The sequence below is a fragment of the Ictidomys tridecemlineatus genome, unplaced genomic scaffold, assembly GCF_052094955.1.
Source record: "Ictidomys tridecemlineatus isolate mIctTri1 unplaced genomic scaffold, mIctTri1.hap1 Scaffold_90, whole genome shotgun sequence".
Classification (NCBI taxonomy): Eukaryota; Metazoa; Chordata; class Mammalia; order Rodentia; family Sciuridae; genus Ictidomys; species Ictidomys tridecemlineatus.
The window spans coordinates 697,193-709,751 of NW_027526137.1; the positions used below are offsets into that span (position 1 = coordinate 697,193).

The 12,559-nt window shown below is 34.1% G+C and overlaps 1 protein-coding gene and 1 non-coding gene across 2 annotated transcripts in view; one reads left to right on the forward strand and one right to left on the reverse strand.

Annotated features, from left to right (window-relative positions):
• LOC144374827 (transport and Golgi organization protein 1 homolog) overlaps positions 1-12,559 on the reverse strand; it is an 82,441-nt gene that overhangs the window by 20,491 nt on the left and 49,391 nt on the right. The window lies entirely within an intron of this gene.
• Positions 11,565-11,671, forward strand: LOC144374837 (U6 spliceosomal RNA). Its single transcript, XR_013434105.1, has one exon. It is a non-coding gene; the product is annotated as a U6 spliceosomal RNA (small nuclear RNA).

Here is a 12,559-nt window from a genome sequence, read left to right on the forward strand (position 1 = left end):
AAAGAGGCTCACCTGTCCCCGGAACTGGGAGAGGACCGGCGATTTAGAAGGCCCTGGAGGAAGCCAGGGAAACTAGCAGAAGGGGATTATAGGCAGAGACTAGGAAAAAGGAGAAAGTCAGGCCTCCCAGCCCCTCCCAGAGCAAAACCCTTTTGTCAACGTGTTGAGACACCAGGTACCTACCTGCCCCCAAAAGTGCAGACAGAAGAGGAGAAGCTTCTCCTTATCCCTTCTAAAAGACTACTGCTCGGACTGGGCTTTCCTTCCCTGCTCACTCTAGTCCTGTTACTTTCTCCAATTGTGGATGACACTCTTTTTAAAAAAGCCTAACCCTAAGGAATCATGTCATTATCACCCCACGCCGGTGGCTTCATTTCTGGATGCCACATTTTAGGGTTGCATGACTTGTGGAAAAGAACAGAATCATGAATAGCCCGAAAAGCACGTGCTAAAAATTGAAGAAACTGGGGACATTTAACTTGGGGAGAAAATGAACATCTGTGGATCTTTAAAAATCTGTCGTCAAGTTGAATATAGTCAATTCAAAAGAACAAGAATAAGCAGGAAAGCACTGAAAAAGAAGAGCAATGAAGGGTACAGGGAGGGCAGATTATATAATTAATTCATGTACCCTCGTCCAAGCCCAGGAATACATAGAGATTGTGGGACAGAATAGAGAATCCAGAAACAGAACCAACTGGACATTTGGGGTACAATAAAAGTTAGTTTGGGGAAAATAGACTTTCTAATAAGTAGCGTTACCACATGGAAAATTATAAAATTGGATTTTTCTCTACTTATTCAAAAGATAAACTACAAATGGATAAGAAACATGAATGTAAAAATAGAAAATAAACAAGTACTAGAAAATATTAAGTGAAATTTTCTATGTATTATGAGTGGGCAAAACCTGCCTCATTGAAAAAATCTTTCCTGGCTGTATCTAAACCTGCTACACACACACACACACACAAACACACACACACACACACACACACACACGCAGTTTGACAATGACAAACTGAGAAAAAATATTTGCAACATATTATTGTCCAAAGAATCATGTTCCTGAAATATAAAGAACATTATAAATAAAATGGCCAGCAAACCTATACAAAAATGGGCTGAAGAAATAAACAGATCTCAGGAAAAGAAATGCAAATTGCTATAACATATGGAAACATGCTCTGCTTATCTCATAATGAACAAAATACAAATTAAACCACACCAAGACACCATTTCTCACTTGCATTGGCAAGATCCAAACGTTTGACAACATACTCAGTAGGTGACAGAATGTGGGGGAATACAAATTCTCAGACACTGCTAATAAGTATACAAAATGATACAACCCTTATGAATGAGATTTGGCAACATCTCCCAAAACTGCTTATATATTTACCTATTAACTCAACAATCCCACTTTTTTTTTTTAACTTTTTCAGTGCTGGGGAAGGGTATCTTGGGCAAGTGCTCTACTGCTGAGCTATAGTCCACCAGCCCTAATTTCTAAAGATACTGGGAATACAACAACAAATGTTTAAAACTTGTATTTACAAAACTATGTTATTCAAGCATTAATTATAACAATACAAGATGGTCACAAAAGGCTGAAATAACCGTCATCAATGAAAGTTGTTGAATAAACCAAAGAAGAAAGAAAATAATTTTAAATACTGCTAAGAGCTGGTTTCCGGAATACATTTTTTAAAAATGAAGTAGAGAAAAATATTTATAGAATACTATTTGTATCTTAGAAAGTGAAAAAAGATGAATATATTATTTCTTATAGCTTTGAGGTAAAACTGACATGCAATAAATTACATGTATTTAAAGTGTGCAATTTGATGAATTTTAACATGAAATTATGAAATCACCATTATAATCAAGATAATATACACATCCTTTACTTCCAAAAATATTCTCATTCTCTAGGTAATTTTGCCCTTTGTCACCCCTCTTTCTTGCCCCCCACTTTCCCATTCCTCCAGCAAAATGTCTTATCTTAATAGATTGCTTTGTTTTCCTCAAGTTTTATGTGTATGGGATAATATATTATATTTTCTATGGCTTCTCTTATTCAGCATAATTTGAGATTCATCTACATCAGTTTATCTATCATCTATTTTTATTGCTGAGTAGCATTTCATTACATGTACATACCACAATTTTTCTATCATCTATTGATAGACATTTGGATTTTTTTCCAGTTTGGGGCTTTTACAAATAAAATAGCCAAGAACACTGATATAAAATTCCTCCTATTGCTATATAACTTATCTTTTCTTTGGAAAAGAATGGTTGGATATGACTGGTGTATGTTTACCTTTTTAAGAAGGTGATTCTACCACTTTATATCCCCACCAGATGTGTACCCATCCAGTTCCTCCATCTCTTCTCCAACCACTCAGCACAATTGTCTTTAATATTAGATATTTAATAAGTGTGTAGTGGTAACTCTTATGCTTCAAAATTGCATTTCCCTGATAATTATGTCAAGCATTTTTAATGTATTTACTATCTGTTTATCTTCTTTGATGAAGTGTTATTTTACAGGACTATATTTTTTTCTAATGCGTTCTAAGAGTTCTTCATATATCCTTGATGCAAGTCTTGATAAATGCTTTACAGTAATTTCCTCCCAGCTTGTGTTTTGTCTATTTCATTGACTTCAAAGTGTATTTTGAATTACAGAGGTTTTAGTTTGATGAATCCCACATTGTCAAATCCTTTTTAATGCTTTTGTTGTCAAATTTAAGAAATCTTTGCCAAACCTAAGTTCAACAAAAATTTTTCTCTTATTTTTTTCCTAGAGGTTTTGTAGTTTTGAGTTTAATATTTAAGTCTGTGAGTTAATTCTGGTGTCTAATGCAAGGCATGGATCAATATTTTGCATATAAATATGCAGTAATTTCAGTACCATTTGCTGAAAAAACTTTCCATTCTCTACTTGTCTTTCCATCTTTGTCAATGACTGTTGCCATATATATTGTGTATCTATCTCTGAATTCTTGGCTCTGTTTCAATGTTTTGTCTGCAATCCTGATTACTGTAGGTTTAGAATATTTTTTTTTTCCTCTTCGTATGGTACTAGGGATTGAACACAGGACCTTGCATATGCTAGGCAAGTCCTCTACCACTGAGCTACATCCCCAGCCCTAGATTAAGTCTTGAAGCCACGTTGCAATCAGCTTGTCATTTTCTACAAAACTCTGCAGGGATTTTGATTGGAATAATGTTGACTCTGGTGATTAAACTGGGATGAATGGACACCTTAGTCTTCTGACTCATAAATTAGGTATATCTCTCCATTTAGGTTCTCTTTAAATTCTATCAGCAATATTTTATAGTTTTTAATATATACATTTTAGTTTTTGCCACGTTTATGTTTAAATACTTCATATTTTTATTCTATTGTACATGGAAATCTTTAAAATTTCAATTTCTAATTATTCATTGTTAATATATAGAAAATATAATTGCTTTTAGATGTAAATTTTATCTGTCAACCTTACAATAGCTTTTTTCTAGATCATACCAGATTGTATCTATATATATTCATGTTATCTGAAAAGAAAGAGAATTTTATTTCTTCCTTTCCAATCTGAGTGCATTTTATTTCTTTTTCTTGCCTTAGTATACTAGCTATTTCCTTACTGCACCCCAGTACAATGCTGAATAGATGTAATGAGAGTAGACATCTCTGTTTGGTTTCTGATCTTGGGGAAAAGTATTCAATTATCAACCATTAAGTATGAGGTTAGCTGCATTTTTTCAGAGGATGTTTTAAGCTCCCTTCTACTCCTAGTTTGTTGTTTGTTTTTCTACATCAATAATCAATGCTGAGGGGCTGGGGTTGATACTCAGTGGTAGAGCACTTGCCTAGCATGTGTGAGGCAATGGGTTCAAATCTCAGCACCGCATATAAATAAGTGAATAAAATAAAAGTTAATCAACATCTAAAAAATTTTTTTAATTAATAATCAGGGCTGATTTTTTTTTTACATGTCGATGCGATTTATTGTCACCTACTTGTACATGCACACAAAATAACAATATAATTTGGCCAATATTACTCCCCAACATTTCCCCCCTCTGCTATATTTTTTAAATGCTTGTTTTGTATCTCTCGAGCTAAACATAAAGATTGTGCTTTTAGGTACATCAATGTGGTAAATTTAATTGATTTTCAAATGTTAAATAAATTTTGGATTCTTGACATAAATCCCCATCATCCGTCTAGTTTTTGTCTATGATGTATTTTCCTTTTACATATTGTTGTATTTGACTTAAATTTTTGTTTAGAATTTCTGTACAGATTCATTGGAGATCCCATGAGAGGTATGTGGTTTTCTTATTATATCTTTGTCTTGGTTTGGTGTAGTGATAACACTGGATTCATAGGAGAACTATTTCCTTGCTTTAATATTCTACAAGGGTTTAGTATTACTACTACTATTAGGAATTAGTATCATTTCTTCCTTACAGGTTTAATTGGATCACCAATAAAGCTATCTTGGTCTTATATTTTTTTCTTTGAAGAAAGGTTTTTACCTATACCTTCAATTTCTTTAATAGTCAACAAGGTTTATGAAATTGTCTATTTTTCTTGAGTGAACTTTTGCAATTTGTGGCTTAAATAAAATTTCTTCATTTCATCTAAATTGTCAAGTTAATTAACATAAACTGTTCATAATATCCCCATTATCAGTCTAGTATCTGTGAAATCTGTAGTGATATCCCTTCTCTGATTGCGAATATTGGTAACCCGTGTCTCCTCTTTTATTTCCCTCACTAGATGTTGATCAATTTTATTCATCTTAAAGAACTAGCTTTGGGTTTCATTGATTTTCTCTTATTTTCCTTTTTTTAAAATTTTACTGACTTATGGTCTTTATTATATCTTTTTTTCTTGCTTACTTGGACATTAACTTATTTTTCCTTTTCTAGTTTCTCATAGTAGGAACTAAGTCAATGACTGGAGACTTATTTTTTAATAAAGCTATCTTGGGCCTGGTAGTGCTATAAGTTTTCCAATAACACTTTAGTGACATTGCACAAATGGATATATTGTTTTCAGTTTTATTCAACTCAAAATATGAATTTCTTCTCTGATTTATTTGACTCAAAAATTATTTAGCAGTGGGGGCTAAGGTTGTAGCTCAGTGGTAAAGTGCTTGCCTCACATGTGTGAGGCACTGGGTTCGATCCCCAACACCACATAAAAATAAATGTACTGTGTTGTTCATTTATACCAAATATATATATATATATATGATAGATAGATACAGATATACATATAGATATAGATAGATAGCAGATAGCAGCCTGGCACTTAAGTTTTCAAATATTTGAGAATTTTCCAGATTTTTCCATTATTGATTTCTCATTTTATTGTGTTCAGAGAATAAGCTTTGCCTGACTTTGAATACTTTTATATTTACTGATAATTTTTTTAAGATCCAGAATATAGTTTATCTTGGTAAATGTTCCATGTGCACCAAGCTCCTTGGGGGTTTTCTATAAATGTCAATTAATTTCAAATGGATGGATTGATTATGTCATTCACACTTTCTACAACCTTACTTTTATTTTTCGTTTTCTGCCAATTGCTGAGGAGAGGATATTGAAATCTCTAAATGTAATCTATAGGATTCATCATTTTCCTCATAATTCTATCAATTTTGATACTTCATGTATTTTGAAGGTCTAATATTAAAAGTACAAGCATTTAGGTTTATTATATAATCTTGACTGATTCGTTTATCATTAGGAAATAACTTTCTTTAGTCCTGATGATATATTTTGCCCCACAACCTCTTTTGGTTTAATGTAGCTACTCCAGATTTCCTTTGACTAGTGTTTAACATGAGATACCTTTTTCAATCATTTTAATTTTGACTTATTTGTGTCTTTCTATTTACAGTGTTATTCCCTTAGACATCTATTTGGGTCTTGCTTCTTTAGGCAATATGACAATCTCTGTTTTTAACTGATGTATTTAGATACTTTCCACTTAATAGGATTACTGCCGTGCATAGGTGTAAGCTTAATATAATCTTCTATTTGTTCCTTCTGTTCTTTGTTCTTTTTCTTTTCTTTCTGTCTTCTTTTGCAGAAATACCACTATCGGTATTTTTAGTGATTCCTCTATTGGCTTATTAAGCTATAACTCTGTTTTCTAATCTTAGTGCTTCAGGGTTTAGAATATACATCTTTAATTTGTCACAATCTACCTTCAGATGATACTATATTACTTCACATATTCAATAAGAACGTTACAATAGTTACTACCCTTCTGAGATTTATACTGTTGTCATGTATTTTACTTTACATGTTTTCTAAGTCCCATACTACACTGATATTTGTCTTTAAACAGTCAATGACTTTTTAAAATGTTCAAATAAGAAAAATTATTTTAAATATTTATGCACACAGTCACCATTTTCAGTGTTCTTTACTCCTTTATTCCATTATTTCCATCTGCTGTCTTGGTGCAAGTGTAGGTGAATTCTTTCAGCTTGTATGTCAGTACAAGTCTTCATTTTAGAAAGATATTTCACTGGGCATGATATTATCGGCCAACATTATTACTCTTCAAATATATTAAAGGTATCACTCCACTATATTCTCTTATGCCTAATTTCTGACAAGAAATCTGATGTCATCCTTAGTTCTTCTCTACATAAATGTCTTCTCTAACTGCTAAGATTGCTCTTTATCACTGGTTTTGAGCAATTTATTTATGATATAATATACCTTGATATAGCTTTATTCATGCTTTTTGTACTGTAGTCCCATTTAATATCTTGGATCTGCAGATGTACAGTTTTCACAAATTTTTGGCCATCATTTCTTAAAATATTTTTCTGAATACCTCTCATAGCTCAACTTGAAACTGTCCCACAGCTCACTGATGCTCTGGTTCACTTTTCTTTAACAGAAGAAATTTTCCCTGTTTCATTTGGGGTACTTCTCCTGCTATGTCCTCAAGTTCACTAATAATTTCATCACAATGCTTATTCTGGCATTAATCCCATCCACTGTGTTTATCATATATTTTCAACTCTAGAAGTCTGATTTTCTTAAAATATATCTTCTATATCTCTTTTTACCTTTTTAACACACGAAATATAGTAGTAATGACTTTTTTTAAAAATGCCATTACCTCATTCTAACATCTCCGATAGTTCTCAGTTGGCTTTGATTGGATGATTCTTCTCATCATTGTGGATTGTATTTTTCTTGCTTCTTTGCATGCCTGGTAAGCTTTGTTTCGATGCCATACATTATGAATTACTATTCTTAATATTTCGTATACAATTAAATTACTGGAAACAATTTGATTCTCTTGGGTCTGAATATTTGTTAGGTATGACATAAATTGTAATAGTCAGTCCGAGGTAACACCCTTCTGATTATTCTACCCAACTTCCTTAGATAGTTTTTTCCAGGTGCTATTCTGGTCCCTGTGTTAAGACCTGTTCCTTCTAATCACTTAAGATGGTTTCTCTGACTTGCTAAGCAGTTTCATCACACTTATGTGCAGATCAATACCCTGCTGAACACTCAGAGAGCCGTTCACAGATTTCCAGAATTGTCTCTCAATGTAGCAACCTTCTTTTGGTACTCCACCCTGTGAATTCTAGTCACTTTGGTTTTCCTGGAATCTCAGCACCATCTCTCAATTCATGGTATCCTCTGGTTCTGCCTGACTTCCCCTTCTTTGTCATGGCTTGGGAATCTTAACATAGTAAAAGCTGGGGCAACTAAAGAGCTCATAGCATTTGTTCTTTATGTTTCCAGAATCATTCTTTGTTGCTTGATCTTCAATGTTACTGGATCTTAAAATTTTATATGTTTGTGGGGTTTTTTTCATATTTATTTTAGTTGTTTCAGTTGGGAAGGTGAAGCCAGTACCTATATAAAGCTATCATAGCTAGATGTAAAAATCATTTGCTTTTCTTTTTCTTTTTATGGTGCTGGGGATTGAACACATGGCCTCTTGTGTGGTAGGCAAGTGCTCTACCACTGAGCTGCATATCCCTTTTCTCATTTGCTTATTTTTTTAATAGCAGAATGCATAATGAAATAAATTTTAAAAATTAACTATAAAAGAGAGTAATATCAGGGTAGACAGAACTGGGACAAAAGCTAGAGTTCTTTCAAAATCAGGCGGGAGAATCACAAGTTCAAAGCTAGCCTCAGCAACTTAGCAAGTCCCTACGCAACTTAGTGAGAACTATCTCTAAGTAAAAAATAAAGAGCCTAGGTATGTGGCTCAGTGGATAGGAGCCCTGGGTTCAATCACCAGTACCAGAAAACAGAAACAACTTATTTTCACAAATTAACTTTGGCTCTTCTAAATATTTAAATAATTGTAAAATAAATAAAAAAATCTTTAAAAATTAACACCTAAATATTAAAAGCAAAAATGAAACAACCTGTGATATCATGTTGGTGACAAACCACAGAAATGAATTATTTCAAACATACCTTAGTGGGATATAGCTTAAAGACAAGAGAATTTCATTTCATTTCAGGAATACATTCCTGAAAGTATTTTAAACAACATAAATATAGTCGTGTGTTGCTTAATAATGGGAATAAATTCTGAGAAACACATCTTAGGCAATTTCAGTGTGTAAACATCATTGAGTATACTTATACAAACCTAGAAAATATAGCCATTTCCACACGTAGGTATTCATATATGGTATATCATCGCTTTGGGGATAAAAACCTATAAGATATTATTATACTGAATTCTGTAGACAATTGTAACATTGTAAATGTTTATATATCTAAACATATCAAAACACAAAAAAGATTAAAAATACTAGGTGTCAAGAATTTTTTAGCTCCATTATTATGCACTAATGACCAAAACGTCATTAAGTGGCACAAGACTGTAAACAATTATATTTATGTCATTGAAAACTGGAACTCCAACATCAGAGAAAGAAAACACAAATCTAAGATAGATGAAGTGAAGTAAAATCTCTCTAACATCCTGAATTTTCATGGGAATTATCTAAATGACATGATCAAAAATCCCCACATATTTCTGAGCTTTGTTCACTAAAATGGCTTACAAATGACAGTCAATTTGAGCAATAAGCAATCCTAGTACTTGGAATGGTAGCCTCTAAATATCATTTCCTATTGAAAGAAACCAAAGTTCTTTTAGAGAAATAGTTCCTTCAAGGTCTGGATAGGAAATGTTTAAGATGAACTTGGAACATCTCATAGTTCAAAAGCAAGGGAAACAGGTAACAATGACCACTAGGTGGTGGCAAAGGGTCCCAGGAGCCAAGATAAAGAGGCTTCTACAAGGCAAAAGGGGGAGAAATTGAGCATCAGATAAGAACAATTACTATTCCTAACTGGATTAAACACACCAAATATTTTTAAATGCATGACATCATATTGACTCTTAAATAAAAGTTAAAAAGATTTCAAAAGCCACTTTGGGTATCATTTGATAATGCTAGAATAATACCTTACTATTCTGAAAAGTGTTTAAATGAAGAAAAGGAATCAAATGTTTATCTCCTGCCTTAACTATACAAACCGAATATCTGTGTAAAGAATAATCAATCATAGCCAGGCGCTGTGGCACACACTTGCAATCCCAGTAGCTTGGGAGGCTGAGGAGGGAAGATAGCAAGTTCAAAGTCAGCCTCAGCAAAAGTGAATTGCTAAAGCAACTCAGTGAGACCCTGTATATAAATAAAATACAAAATAGGGCTGAGGATATGGCTCACTAGCCAAGTGCCCCTGAGTTTAATCCCCAGTACCAAAAAAAAGAAAGAATAATCAATCATAAATTTTTATTTGTATAGGCATCCCAGCCTTTAAATGAAGAAAGAAAAATCCCAGCAACTCAGACCATTGCTATTTTGCAACCTGTAATATATTAGCAAATCTCACCAAGGTCACTGTTGACTAGTAGTCAACATCAAAGGAGAGGACATGCAGATGTCAATGCAATATTTCCTATTAAATTTTCATAAGAAACAGAATTGAACCTAAACCTGACTACCAATTTCCAAGAAATATAAAGCAACAGAGAGAGACTGAGGTTGTTAGCTCAGCACTTGCCTAGAATGCATGGAGCCCGAGGTTCAATCCCCAGCACCACCAAAAAAAAGGGCAATAGAGAAAACAGGTTAAATTGTTGTACCAGGGGGATGTCATTTATTCACCCAAACTACAATATATCCTAGAAGTCCCACAAACATATTTTTTTCAATTATTGCAAAAAGTTACAACAAAAGGAGAAATCAATAGAGAGTAACTTATATGAGACTTGTTCTCCCACTGAAAGCAACCAGAAAGTTGGAATACATATATTGGTACCAGGGATTGAACTCAGGAGCACTTGATCACTGAGCCACATCCCCAGTCTCAGCCCCATTTTGTATTTTATTTAGAGACAGGGTCTCACTGAGTTACTTAGCACCTCACTTTTGGCTTTGAACTTGTGATCCTCCTGTCTCAGCCTCCCGAGCCACTAGGATTAAGGCATGTGCCATCATGCCCAGTCAAAAAAGATTTTTAAAGAGCTATTTTTCAGATAGAAAGCCACAAGGAACATGCAACTGTCACCCCTAAGAGCAGGAGAACAAATAGGTGAGCATTCTACCTGGAGGCACCCTCTAGACCTCAGTTTGAAAAGGGGAACACAAATGGGGCACAACAGTCTCACTGAGGAGAGAGAGACCAGAGTTCCAGGAGATTAAGCAGCCAAAAATATGTAGAGAAAACTACCAGAAACATGGGAGCCACAAAGAAAAAGAGTTCCAGAAATCTGCATGGAGGTGGTCTTCAGTTTGGGGCTACATTCTAAGCAGTACCTGTGAGGGCCAAGAACAACTATAAGCTAACCAATTCCACAGTTGGCACTGAGCTGGGAGAAGTCTGGATTCCAGCTAGCCAGAGAGAGTTGACATACAAAAACAGTATGGTCAACAAGCTCATGAAGAAGTATTTGATCCTGGCATCATGGCACATATCTGTAATCCCAGCAATCAATCCCAGGTTGAGGCAGGAAGATCCCAAGTGTGAGGCTGGCAACTTATCAAGGGCCTAAGGAAGTTAGTGAGACCCTATCTCAAAAGAAAAAAAAAGTTCACTCAATATCATTAATTATCAGGAAATAAACTCACAAAGACATACCCACTAAAATGGCCCAAGTGCTAGTGAAGATGAAGTCAAGTGGAAGTCTCCTAAATTGCTGGTGGAAGTATAAAATGATTGTGGTCATTTTTTAGCATGGCTTGACAGTATCACATAAGACAAAAACATACATTAAATGTAGGAGGCAATTGCACTCCTAGATATGAGTCCACTTATAGTGGCATATATATGAAACAGTACTGTAGGAAAAATGAATCTATAGTTTAAAAAAAAAGTTATCAATGGTTGCCTGGAACAGGTGGTGAAGGCACTCACTGGGAAGGATCCCAAGGAAACCCCTTTTCTAGTGAAAAAAAAAACTGTTCTATATCTTTATTATGGTAGTTTTTACATGGGTATCTACATTTGTTAAAACTCAGAGTGTGCTTGCTTTGGCAGCACATATACTAAAATTGGAACAATACAGAAAAAATCAGCATAGTCCCCGAGCAAGGATGACACCCACATTTGTGAAGTATTCCATAGTTTTGTGGAACCAACCCTTCAGCAGATGAATGGATAAAGAAACTGTGGTACATATATGAAATGGAATATTACTTATAGCATTAAAAGAGAAAAAAATTATGGCATCTGCGGGTGAATGGGAATATCAGGTTAAGGGAAGTAAGCCAATCTCCAAAACCAAAAGCTGTATGTTCTCTCTGAAAGTGGATGCTGACCCATAATGGGGGTGAGGTGGGTGGTAAGGGGCATGGAAAGAATGGAGGAACTTTGGGCAAAGGGGAGGTAGGACAGGTGAGGGGGCAGAGGGATAGGAAAGATGGTGGAATGAGATGAACCACATTACCCGAGGTACATGTAGGACTACACGTGTTGTGTACAACTAGGAAAAGTTTTGTTCCATTTATATACAATGAATTGAAATGCATTCTGCTATCATGTATAACCAATGAGAACAAATTTTAAAAACTCACTGATATTGGCTATCAAGGAATTACTGTTAAGTTGTGTGATGGCCCGTGGGTTCATTATACTATTCTCTATGCTTTTCTTTAAAGCTTTTCTAATTAAATTTATTTTTTAACTAGTACATAGAAACAAACATTATAATTATTGAAGTAGGTAACATGACATTTTGATGCATGTATACACTATGTAACGTTTAAATCAGTTAAATATATCTACCTCCTCAAACATCATTTCTTTATGGTAAAACTTTCACAATCTTTTCTTCTAGTATTCTAAAATATACAGTATGTTATGGTTACCTATAGTTCCCTACTATTCTCTCTGCTCTTATTTGAAAGTTTCCATAATAAAAATACTAAAAATAATTTTTAAATTAAGATATAACTTCAAATATTTAAAGGATTTCTATGTAGAAAAGAATTCAATTTTATAGAGGAAATCATGTGGA